Here is a 12,516-nt window from a genome sequence, read left to right as displayed (position 1 = left end):
CGGCGGCGGCCCACGGAGCGGGGCCGCGGCAGGCCCGGGAGGCGAAACACACCGGGACGCGGCCCGGGGGTCGGCAGACGCGACGGACGAGGCAGAGCGACGGAAGGGAGAGAGGGCCGACGGGGCGCGGCTGGCTCGCCCGCCGTCGCGGAGACGCGACGACGACGTCACAGAAGCCGTGGGCGGGAGGGGGCGCGGCCGCACGCCGCCGCGGGGGTGCCCGTTCCTAAGGGCCCGGACGCGAGTCGGCCACCGGGGCACGACACGGGGTCTCACCGCCAGAGGCCTCCAGCGCAGGGGCGGTCCCGCGGCACCCAGGACGCCGACTGGCCTTTCCTCGGCCCCCTCACGGGTCCCCCCTCGCGGGGCTCGCGACCTCCCCCCGCCAAACACCCACGAGCCGCGGCCTGCCCGCGACAACACTCTTCCCGCGCGCGCGCACCGGTCCGCCCCACCTCGCGGGCCCCCCATCACACACACACACACCCCTCCGCTGCCGCGCCCGACTTCTCCGCCTCGGGAACCGTGAGCTCTCCACCCGGGGACGCCGCCCGCCGGCCGAGGCGGCCGTGGCGGGGGGGGGCGACACCCTCACGTGGGCGAGGACGGCTCGGTCCCAGACGGTGGAAGGGGGACGCGGTGCGGCCGGGTGGGGTGGGGTGGGCCGGGGGAGGGGGCGGCGGCGGCGTCGACGGCGACGGGGAGGGGGCGGCACGCGCACACGGCGAGGGCCGCGGGGCAGGGGCGCGGGGCGCCCGCCCAGGGAGGGAAAGTGCCGAGGCACGACCGGGCCACCAGGAAAACAAGCGCGGGGTCCCACCGCCACACACACGAGGGCGGTCCCACGACGCCTGAGACGCCGGCCGGCCCCAGCCACCCCGGGGCCTCCCACGACCCGGCCCCGCCGCCAGGCCCCGCGTGCGACGGTCCCCCCGCGTACCGCGGAGGGACCCCGTCCGTCCAACCGAGCTCAAACCCCTCCGTCCTCGCCAGATCCGCCGTCGTCCGAGTCCGACCCCCGGGGCCCGCGCCCCGGGTGAACGCCCCCGAGCGAGGCGGCCCGCACCGTGCCCGCAACACCGCCACCGGCTGCCGACTCGCGGCGAGGGCAGGCGCGACGGGCTCCTCGCGGCTGCGGGACTAGGGAGTCGTCGGGACGCCCGGGCGTCCCCGCCCGCCCCCCTCGGCCTCGCCACCGAGAGGGGGGTGTGTCACCGCACGCGCACGCACACGCACGCGCACGCGCACGCGCGGCCCCGCGCCGGACGCCCGGCCTTGGCGGGACCCTCCCCCGACTCAGAGGGGGGAGGCGCGGGCCGCGGTAGGCAAAGAGCGGCGCCCGGCCCCACCGCGGGGCCGGCGCAGAGAACCCTCCCGCCGCGAAGGCGAGGGGCTCCGCCCACGTGCTCTGGCAGTCGCCAACACCGTGGCCACTGCACGCGCGGGAGGGGCAGCGGCTGGGGGGTCCGGTACCCCAAGGCTCCCTCTCGGATCGCTAGAGAAGGTTTCCTCACCGAGGGGGCGTCGTCCCCCCAACCCATCGTCTCCCCTTCGGGCCCGCCCACGGAGGCGCTCCACGAGCCGCCAAAGTCCACGACTGGGCGGGGTTTGGGAGAGGGGTCTGCGGTATGGGTAAGCACGAGGCCCAGAGGAGCATTCGCGGCCACAGCCGGGGGCACAACCTCCGCCGCCCCCAGGCCCGTCCATCGGGGGCCCCGAGAGGAGGGAGCACGCCCGAGAGGGGCGGAAAGACCCCCTTCTCTCACAGGCCCCGGCCCAACGCGCTCGCCACCCACGCCCGCGTGCGACCCCCTCCCCCCCGACCGCCACAAACACACACACACGTGGGGGGGGAGGGTGGGCACACGCGGACGCTCGCCTGGCCCGAGTCAGTCCCCCCGTGCCACAGCAACACCGTGGGAGGACGACCGCGACGAGGCGGCCCCTGTTTCCCCCAACCGAGGGAGGGAAAACAGAGGCACGCCTCCCTTACCGTCTCGACCCCCCCAAGAGAGCCACTCACGGGACGCACCACCGCGGCGGCGGGGACCCCGAGGAGCACGCTGGGAGAAGGGAACGACACCACCGCTCGGCCTCGGGCACCTGAGGGACGACCTGGAGCGCTCCAGGGGCACCACAGAGGATCGAACGAGGCACGCTCACGCACCGGCAGGGGCGCGCGGCGCAGCGGCGGGACGGCACCCCCCCACCAACGCGGGGAGGACCGCCCACGGGGGCAACACGCCGAGGAGGCGAAGCGAGAGCGTCTGCTGCGTCCGAGGACCACGGCCCCGCCACCCACGCCGTGAGGCAGGGGGCGGGAGGCCGAAGGTCAGGGCCGGGGACCACCACCCCTGCCCTTCCCCACACCCCTCGACAGGCCGGGAGAGCGTGAGGAGAGAGGCGGGGAGGCCCGCGGACAGAACGAGAAGAGCGGTCCCGTTCGCCAAGAACGTCCGTCCCTCGTCTGGCGCGACCTTAAGGCCCGGCCCAGGAGAGCGCGACATCACCACATCGATCAGTCATGCCAGAGAGCCAGGGACCACCAGGCCCCGAAGGGGAGGGGCACGCACAGCGAGGACCATCACCAGAGGAGCCTGCTTCGGCCTCACCGGCGGCACCCCAAACCCCCTCTTTCTTTTTTTTTTTTTTTTCTCCTCTCAGGCAAAAGTGGCCGACGACCCCGCGAGTGAGGAGAACGCCTGACACGTGGCACGGAGCCTGCGGGGTGGGGTCGTCGTCTCAGCCACCACCGGGTGCCTGCGGCGGGGAGGGGAGTCACACGGGGTAGAAGACCCAACGCCCCGCCGCCCTCGGGTGAGCCAGAGACCGGAGGCGGCACCGCGGGTCGGGTCAGCCGGACGCACACACGAGAGCCGGCGCGCAGGCCCAGGCGGGCGGCTCAAGTGGCGAGGGTCGGCTCGGCCACCAGACGGCGATCCAAAGCCCAGGACCCTGCGCGCGTCCAGACTCCCAAAGTCCTCAGCGACAGACGCCAGAGAAGACCGTGTCAGCACCTATCTGGTGGCAAAAAAGGCCCATTTCGGGCGAAAAAAATCACGGCGCCCGGCAGCGGGGCCCACGCACGCGTCGCAGGGGGGGTCCCCGGGACCTCGGTCCGGCCGCCTGTCCCCAACACTTCCCCATCCACACCAGCCCCGGAGCTCTCGGGGCCATCTGGTCGACCCGAGGAGCTTGGGGGGAGTGGGGGGGGGGGTGGGGGGGAGGGGGGGGGCGGGCCAAGCGGGGCGGGCAAACGTGGGAGAGGGCCGCGAGCCGGGTCGCCCTCCCCGGTTCACCCGCACGGGCAGGTACCGGTCCCTCCGAGTCTCCGGGCCAAGACTTGGTGAAAGGAAAAGAAATATCTCACTCGGCCGTCTCCGACGAGCGGGCCCCACGGGGGACCGCGCCCGGGCCCGGGCCGCCCTATCCGGGCCACCCAGGACGGCTCGGGCGGGCCGGTCCCCACCCCCACCCCGGCCGGGACTCGCGGCGGGTGGAGGAGAGGGGGCGGGGGAGGGAGGGTGAGAAAAAACTCAAAGTCCGCCGACCAGGACCCCCCGTGGGCACGCTGAAGGGCCGGGTGCGCCCTCCCCGGCCACCCGCGCGAGCAAGGCCCGGTCCGTCCACGTCCACGGACCCAGGGGCACTTGGAAACATTTTGCCCCGGGAGGCGCCTCCCAGGCGACCAGAGCCCACGAGGGAGGGACCGCACCCGGGCCCGGGCCCGGGCCGGTCTCTCCGGGTCACCCCTCGCGGCCCAGGCCGGTCCCCACCTCCCGAGTCCGACTCGGCCAAACATCGGTGAGAAAGAATCCGACCACCGGGAGGGGCCCCACGCGCGCCCGCCACCGAGCCCGTCGCGCCCGCCACCGGCCTAACCTAAACGCACGGGCCCGGGCCGGTCCCCCACCTTCCGGAGCGGGGCGCTGTGGGGACCGCGGAAGAGAGGAAGGGAGGGTGGGGGGGGTCGGGGAATGAACGCTCCAAAGGGTGAGCCAGGAGAAAGCCCGACCGACCGCCCATCCGCAGGCGCTCCGGAGGGCGCGGAAGACCCTCTCCCTTCCCACCGCGGCGGCCCGGCCCAGGTCGTGTCGGGTGGCCGGGTCGGTCCCCGCGGCCGGAGGGGAGCGGACGGATGCTGGTCGACCGGGCCAGGCGGTCCCCCAGAGCGGCTCGAGAGCGCGGCGACGGTCACACCCTCATAGACCTGCACGCCCAATCTCAAGCGACAGCAGGAGGCGCCCACGCCTGGGCGCCACCGGGACAGTGGCCACCAGCGTCGCCTGGCTGCCGGAACTCTGCCTCGGGCCCGGCGGCCGACTCACAGCCCTCACGAAGGTCGCCGAAGCTCCAGAGACAAGGGACAATATAAAAGCGGCCGCCAGGTGGCTCCCGACAACCGGCTCCAACGTCCCCGGGCCGGATCCCTGTCGCCGGCCGGCCACCGAGGACGCGGCGGCAGCGCCGGGCCGCCCAAACGCCCGAGCTCAGCCCGGGACGAGGCGGCGGGCGTCTGGCGCGGCGGCCCCGTGTCGTCCATCTCGGAGCTAGCTCCCCGGTCGGCACGACACGACACGGTGCGACCCGGGCAGCAGACGGGGGTGGGGGGGTGGGGGGCGGGGGAAGCCGGGGAGATGTCGCCGGGAGGCTGTCTCGGAGGAGACGCGCTCCCCAACGCGATTCCTGGGCGGGGGGGAAATCCCGCGGAGACGCCGGCGGGGCCCGGGGCGCCCGGCACGGGTTGCCCAGAGGGGCACGAGCAAGATCCCCGGCTGCCCGGACGGGGGGGAGGGAGGGAGGGAGGGAGGGAGGGAGGGAGGGAGGGAGGGAGGGAGGGAAGGAGGGAGGGACGGATGGAGGGACGGAGGGACGGAGGGACGGATGTAAGGACGGAGGGACGGACGGAGGGAGGGAGGGAGGGAGAGAGAGAGGGACGGAAGTCGGGGACTGGCAAACCGAAACCAGGCAAGCGCTCAGGGAACAACGCAGGAATTCGTCCAAAGACAACACATGGGTGCTGCGAGGGTGGGGAAAATGCACTTGCGGTCACGAGAACATGGATTTCATAACGGACTGACCACGATCCATCACGGGCCGGGCGGGGGTGGGGGGGGTGGGGGCGGGTGAGGCGGGGGTTGGGGGAATGCGGGCGGCTGGTGGGGAGGGGGCGAGGGTGGAGTCAATAGCCATCCACTAAAGAAACTGAGTTCCGGTACGTCGACACAAGGCAACACTCTGAGTGCGAGTGTGTGTGAGCGTGTGTGTGCGTGTGCGTGCGTGCGTGTGTGTGTGGAGTGCGGTGAGTACTGACAGCGAACCGTAGTCCCACCAGGACCACACCAAACCATACCAACCAAGAAGTCAAGCTGTAGAACTTCTCTGGCCTTTAAAACAAAGAGAAAAGCGTGCACGTATCGCATACGTACACACATTACGTACGCTTGTGGCATACGTATACGTGGACGTGGACGTATAAAGGCCTAGGACAAGCCCAAGCACATCCCGTCAGGGGAGCCTATCCAAAACAGACCAAGACCTCACACAATTCAGCCTCCAGAAAACAAGCGACCCAGTGAGAAAAGTGGGCAGGAGGCCAGAACAGAACATTTTCATTAGAGAAAAAAAAGAAGAAGAGAAAAAAAGAAAAAAAGAAAAAAGAAAGAAAGAAAGAACACAACTTTCTTAGTAAAAACCAAACAAACAAAACACAACAACAAAACAAACAGAAATAAAACAGAAAACCTCTTTTAGTGAAAGAATTCAACGGGGCAACGAAAAAAGCGCACACACGCATCTCTCTGGACGAAGATATTCGGACAGGCACAGGATCTGGAGTTGCGACAGCAAGTTCGTACAAGCAGAAAAAGTGCCTCCTTCCTCCCGATCCAACACGTATTTTTCAAGCTGAGAGAGACCACCACCACCGTGGCACGCCGGAGGGAGGACTCAGAGATGTCACCCGGCGGGTGAGAGAACGGCTCTCCGACAAAAGACAGCAGTATGGAAAACAGAAAGGAAGTCCCTCAAAACACTGCACAGAAAACTACCATGCGACCCAGCAACTCCACTAAGTGCCCACGGAGGGGGTAAAGACGACATGTACATGTCTATCTGTACCAACACCTGTAACGATGGAGAGATAGGTACGGACGCACTGTTAGCGCTCTCTGTGCCCGTACGTCTATATCTATGAGAGAAGGACCGGGTGGGGGGTGGGGGGTGGGGGGTGGGGGTGCGGAGAGAGAAGTGAGACAAAGAGTGGACAGTCACGTGAGTGCAGTAGGTAAGGAAGATTAAGACGACAAACAAACTCCCAACAGTGGTCCTGTAAGTCAACCATCAAGATTTCGATATCATGATGTCATCAAGCACCAACCCTTCTGAAGGGACACAGCGACACACAGGGCTCACTTGGCAGGGCAGTTCAGGACCCTAAAATGACCGTGAAAGGTGAAGCTCGAAAAAGCAATCTTGTTCATCCACGGGGGGAAAATACCGTTCTCCCACGACATTCAAAAATCCTATCAGGGGGCTTCCCTGGTGGCGCAGTGGTTGAGAGTCCGCCTGCCGATGCAGGGGACACGGGTTCGTGCCCTGGTCCGGGAAGATCCCACATGCCGCGGAGCGGCTGGGCCCGTGAGCCATGGCCGCTGGGCCTGCGCGTCCGGAGCCTGTGCTCCGCAATGGGAGAGGCCACAACAGTGAGAGGCCCGCGTACCACAAAAAAAAAAAAAAAAAAAAAAAAAAAAAAAAAAAATCCTATCAAAACATTTTAAAACTCTCTTACTCGCTCACCATTTAAAAGGTAGAGAAATAAAAAGAGAGCCAAAGTACGATTTATTGAGTGGTGGACCGTCACAGAAAGCATGCCATGAAAGCCTCCGATTCATTTTGGAAGGTCCTAGGAACAGCAATCTTCAACATTGCTCTCCTGCCTGCCTTCTTGGCGTGGTATCTTTTCTACATCTGGATAAGCAGTCCTAGGTTTTGTGTGTTTGCTTGTTATTCCCCTAACTGAAGATCAGCCTCCAACACGATAACCCTTTGTGCCCTCTGGGTCCTGAACTCTCTTCTCTGGAAGTGCTTTTCTGAATGGGAACGGTTTCACCAACGTCATCGCCTGGAGACATCTTCAGCCTGTCCTCCCCCCACCCGCACCCCCGCCCGCCCCCCACCCTCTTCCTCCTCCTCCTCCTCCTCCTCCTCCTCCTCCTCCTCCTCCTCCTCCTCCTCCTCCCCTTCCTCCTCCTCCTTTTTTTTCTTTGTTTTCTTCAGCTCTCCTTGCGCTGGTCTCTCACACGGTGGCAGCGTTGTCCTAGGCATGCCCAGGTGTCTCCTAACCCCATCCAAGTGATGACTCCCAGCGTCATCATTTTGGGTTTCTTAGCCGCACTTTCGTCGTTCCCGGGCAATTCTTTCTTTTTATTTTCCATGGACGGGGGAGACCAGACCGGGGCGGGGGGCAACACAACGACACACTGCGTGTGACCTGGGAAACAGACACATACACGCCAGGCAATCACCGACAGGCTCTGAAAGAGGATCGGTCCCCGGACACGGGGCACGCACGTTTGTTATCGGTGGAGTCACTGCAGACCGAACGGGAAGCAGCAGACTTTGAACTTGACGCAGCTACCGTTCATCCATCGCGGAAACTGACATTTGAAACACGTAGTTAGGCTCTTGGTGCGATTTCACCTAGTCATTGAAATGTGTGCACAGTGGAACCATGGAAAGTGAGACAACCCCCCCACCCCACTTCTACCAAAGGTCGCCAAATGAAGACTCTCGTTTGTTTACAAACCAAATTTCCTATCCTTAAATTTGGTGGGAGCTTTCCCTAAGGATTGCACGGGAAGGTGACTTCCTCAAGCGTTGGAGTAGTTTTCCTTAGAACTAGAGAATTAGAATTCTGCTGAATGATGAACACACACCTCGCTTAAGTTTCTGCTAGGAAATCCACGCACCATGTGGATCGAACGAAAAGCAAAATGATTTTTTAACAAGGTCTTCTCTCCACTTCAGACGAATTTTACAGGGCGGGGAGGGGGGAGGCTAGGCTTCTCTGTTTTTCATTTAAGGTCCTCTGAAACGTCAGTAAGTGTTCGTGATCCTACTCACGTGTACTCTTGTCCTCCATCCAATCGTCAGTCATCTGGCAGAAGGAGAGCCTGCCTCATCCACGGCAAACAACATTCCGACACTCAATGAGAAAATACATTTCTGGTGCTTTCGCCAAAAAATGCAAAGCCCCTTATTTAAGCTAATGGAATTTAAAAGAAATCCCTAGTACCTAGGAACAGAACAAAGTGAAAGAAACACAACGCACAGACTTGGGGGATAGAAAGAAAGAAAGAAAAAGAAAGAAAGAAAGAAAGAAAGAAAGAAAGAAAGAAAGAAAGAAAGAAAGAAAGAAAGAAAGAAAGAAAGAAAGAAAGAAAGAAAGAAAGAAAGAAAGAAAGAAAGAAAGAAGAGAGAGAGAGAGAGAGAGAGAGAGAGAGGAAGGAGAGGAGAGGAGAGGAGACAAGAGGAGAGGAGAGGAGAGGGAGGGAGGGAGGGAGGGACGAAGGAAGGAAGGAAGGAAGGAAGGAAGGAAGGAAGGAAGGAAGGAAGGAAGGAAGGAAGGAAGAAAGGAAGGAAGGAAGAAAGAAAAGATCTCTCAACCTAAAAGTTTTTGTGACAAACGGACAATCTATGATTTGGTAGGTTAAAAAATATTTTTGGAACGTAAAGTTCTTTGAGACACGAATGGAGAAGAAAACAAGAAAAGGACAATCAGAATTCGGAACCCTCAGAAACCTGAATCGGTCATGAACAGGAACTAGGAAGCCAGGGTGAACGGCGTCTGTGACACCAGTGATTCTGGACTGGCAAAGGGATGATTCCATTTCACCAGCATACATTTTCACACAGTGTCACTTTTTAAAAATGTTTTCTTTTCCCCAGAGTGATGCCAGAGGTGTGGACTCATACATCGAAACATCTTTAGTCTTTCTGTAATAAGGAGACAGAAGTAGGTCCACTGAGACTTGTCGAGCCATGAACGAACGTTTCCATAGGTTATCTTTGGAAAGGATCCAGACATTCCACGAATTCCCCATCATTCCACTTATGCCAACTCTGAAGTTTCTAAAGTGACCCAAAAGGTCTGGGCGAGACTGTTTTTAAGTAGACATACCACAAAACATAACGCTTCTTAAGGAGTTCCTGCACCTAGAGCTATCGACATCACTTGTTCGAGATCCCATGACGACGAGATGGCCCGTGAACACTTCCTGAGACTTCAGACGATGATGTCAGCCATCATCCCCAAGTTCTTTTTCTTGCCGACGAATCTGGTTCACTCCCGTGAACTTACTGGATTTGGGGTCGACGTAGATAGAAGGAAAGGATGACCTCGAACGCTGATCACGCTAAAGACATGCCTAGTTTCATAAAACCCATACCTTGACCTTGGCTATTCTCGGCTGAAGGGTTCAGCCTAGATCACCACCTGAACTTGCCTAAAACCTTTGGGTCCCTTCCCTTTCTAGTGGACTGAATTCCGGAGTGCTCCCTTCTAAGCCATTCAAGAGAGCTCTCTCACAAGTTCATTGCGGCACTCGGATCCCTACGCAGAAACAGGCCAGCTCTAGAAGGGAGCTACAGACATACAGTACCTGTTACCAGGCCCTTTCCAGATTCTGGCACAGCAGTACCAGAAAAATGAAGGTCGTTTCCACAAGGCTTCTAAGGCTAGCACGGCAAAACTTTTTTTTTTTTTTTTTTTTTTTTTTTTTTTTTTTTTTTTTTTTTTAATTAAAAGAGATAGCTTGTACACAAGGGAGAAGGCGGTGGGTGGGGTGGGGGTGAGAGGCAGCCCCACCCCCCCCACCCCCCGAGTTGCTTGGATCACGAAAGGGAGAGTTTGTCTCGGGATCACTGATCATTTCCAGAAATCCTCCAAATTCTTGGATCATCAGCAGCTGGTTCCACGGTGGCTACCTGTGGGGAATACCAAGTGCTTCCACGAGGGGAAAGAAGCGCATGAGAATGTTCGGCAAGAAAGCACAGGAACAGATAAGGGTTCAATGTACAGCTGAGCTTCTCGTCTTGGGACAACTAGGTATAGTCGTGGGTGGGTGTCCACAGAGGAAAAGTTCATCTTCTTTTACTCCCGCGAGCCTCGTGTGTGTGTGTGTGTGTGTGTGTGTGTGTGTGTGTGTGTGTGTGTCTGTGTCTGTGTCTGTGTCTGTGTGTCTGTGTGTGTGTCTGTGTGTGTCTGAGACTCAGGCCCCCAGGGCTGATCTGCTCATGCAATTCCATTTCCCCTCCCCCTCCCCCTCCCCCTCCCCCTCTTCCTCCTCCTCCTCCTCCTTCTATGTACTTCTTTCTGTCGAGGAGATGATTTCCAACTCAAATGCAGACCAAAAGATTTCTAGGTTCCCAAACTTCAGGGTTCCATGGATCATGGTGTCCAAAATCTGCACAGCGCCTTCAATAACGGCCCTCTTTCTCAGTGCACACAAGTCAACCCCAGACCAAGGCACCCTAAGGGCAAAAACCCTCCAGGATTTCTCCCACCAGACCCCGAACATCAGCACACACACCCTCCCCCAGTTTCTATTTCGTATCGTGTGGGCTCAGGCAGACAACAAACACGTCCATCGTTCGATCATCTTCCTTTGGCGTGTTTCGTGAACGTTGCACCGGCCGAAGAAACCTAAGTGTGCAAAAGCTCATCCCCGTGTAAAAGGCTTTGGCTTCTCAGCGAAGGGGTCGAGCCAAGGGACCTAGGCCCCTCTGTCCACTTTTCACTGGGTTCACTGGCCTCACTGTTGTCCCAAGCGATGGCCGGTCAGATCTCTCACGGTCATTCTTCTTTTGGCCTTCTGGTTTTAGAGAGGGTTTTCAACTGGGGTAAAAAGGGCAGGCTTGTGTGGGGCCCTTTCATGGTGGGGAGGGGGTGGGGGGGGCCCCGTAGAGGTCCCTCCGATTCACCCAATCTCAGGCAGTGCCCTATTCAAAACGTTTGTTTCCGGGCTTCCCCGGTGGTGCAGTGGTTGAGAATCCGCCTGCCAATGCAGGGGCCACGGGTTCGTGCCCCGGTCCGGGAAGACCCCACATGTCGCGGAGCGGCTAGGCCCATGAGCCACGGCCACTGAGCCTGCGCATCCGGAGCCTGTGCTCCGCAACGGGAGAGGCCACGACAGTGAGAGGCCCGCGTACCACAAAAAAAAAAAAAAAAAAAAAAAAAAAGAAAAGAAAAGAAAAGAAAACAGAAAACGTTTGTTTCCGTCCCACCAAGAGCCCACCTTTGGAGAGATTCCCTGCCTTACACGTCCTCTCCGCTCCTCCTATTCATCCACCGTGATCCACCACCACCACCACCACCACCACCACCACCACCACCCCGCCGGCCGACCTGATCTGTTCACCCTGAAGCTGGCAAGCAGTAAGGGTGCTCGTGAAGCGAGGATCCGTTGGGATTGGCCAAGATGGCAAAGTGGCGGCGGGGGCGGCGGCGGCGGTGGGGCGGGGGGGGGGTATGTGGAGGGGACTCGGAAAGTACGAGGTTACAGCTAACAGCTGCTGCTGGCAGATAGGTCTTTGAAACAGGCTGGTGGCGCCCTGGACTTTGATACCGTCCATTCTGACCATTCCTGTTCTCCGTGAGAAGGGTGTTGGGCCCAGGATCGGCCACCCCAAAACGGGCCTCCGTGGCACATTGACGATTTTGAGCGAAGGGGGACTCCAGAAGCAGCCACGTTTGTCCGAGGGACACTGGGATTCTCCTCTGTGTCTCCCTGAAAGCGAGACATCCATCTCTCGGCTGAAAGGTGCACTCCCTGCCTCCGGAGGTAGGAGGCCGCCGCCGCGATCGGCAAATTAGGGCATTCGGGCCCGAGAAACCTTCGGAGACAAACACTGCGGACCACCGCAAACCCGAGCTCTGTTTAGCTTCTTCCTTCGCTCGCTCGTTCGCTCACGGCACACCCCAAAACCTAAGTCTCTCGGTCCGGTTCCCTGTCTGTCTCACCCATGTACCGTTCGTTCCTCGGTCTGAGCAGGAGAGACGCCGCCCGCTTCAGCCACTTCTCAGCCCTCGAATGAAAGGAAAGGTCACCCCGCTCCCCCCACACACCTTCGTCTCTCCGCGCCTTGGGCCCATGTTACTTTATTTTTATTTTTATTTTTTTGCATTACACGGGCCTCTCACTCTTGTGGCCTCTCCCGTCGCGGAGCACAGGCTCCGGACACGCAGGCTCAGCGGCCACGGCTCACGGGCCTAGCTGCTCCACGGCACGTGGGATCCTCCCGGACCGGGGCACAAACCTGTGTCCCCTGCATCGGCAGGCGGACTCTCGACCACTTTGCCACCAGGGAAGCCCATCGGGCCCATTTTAGAATGAGTCCAGCCACAGGAACTCAAGAGGGGTAGAGGGGGAGATCTCCCCCTCCCCCAAACAGGAAGGCACCTGGAACCCCGTTCCCACCGGCCACCCGGCTCCACTTTGGGTGCGTGAATCCTAG

The sequence above is a fragment of the Kogia breviceps genome (assembly GCF_026419965.1).
Source record: "Kogia breviceps isolate mKogBre1 chromosome 20 unlocalized genomic scaffold, mKogBre1 haplotype 1 SUPER_20_unloc_14, whole genome shotgun sequence".
Lineage (NCBI taxonomy): Eukaryota > Metazoa > Chordata > Mammalia > Artiodactyla > Physeteridae > Kogia > Kogia breviceps.
Note: the sequence above shows the minus strand (reverse complement) of the source record.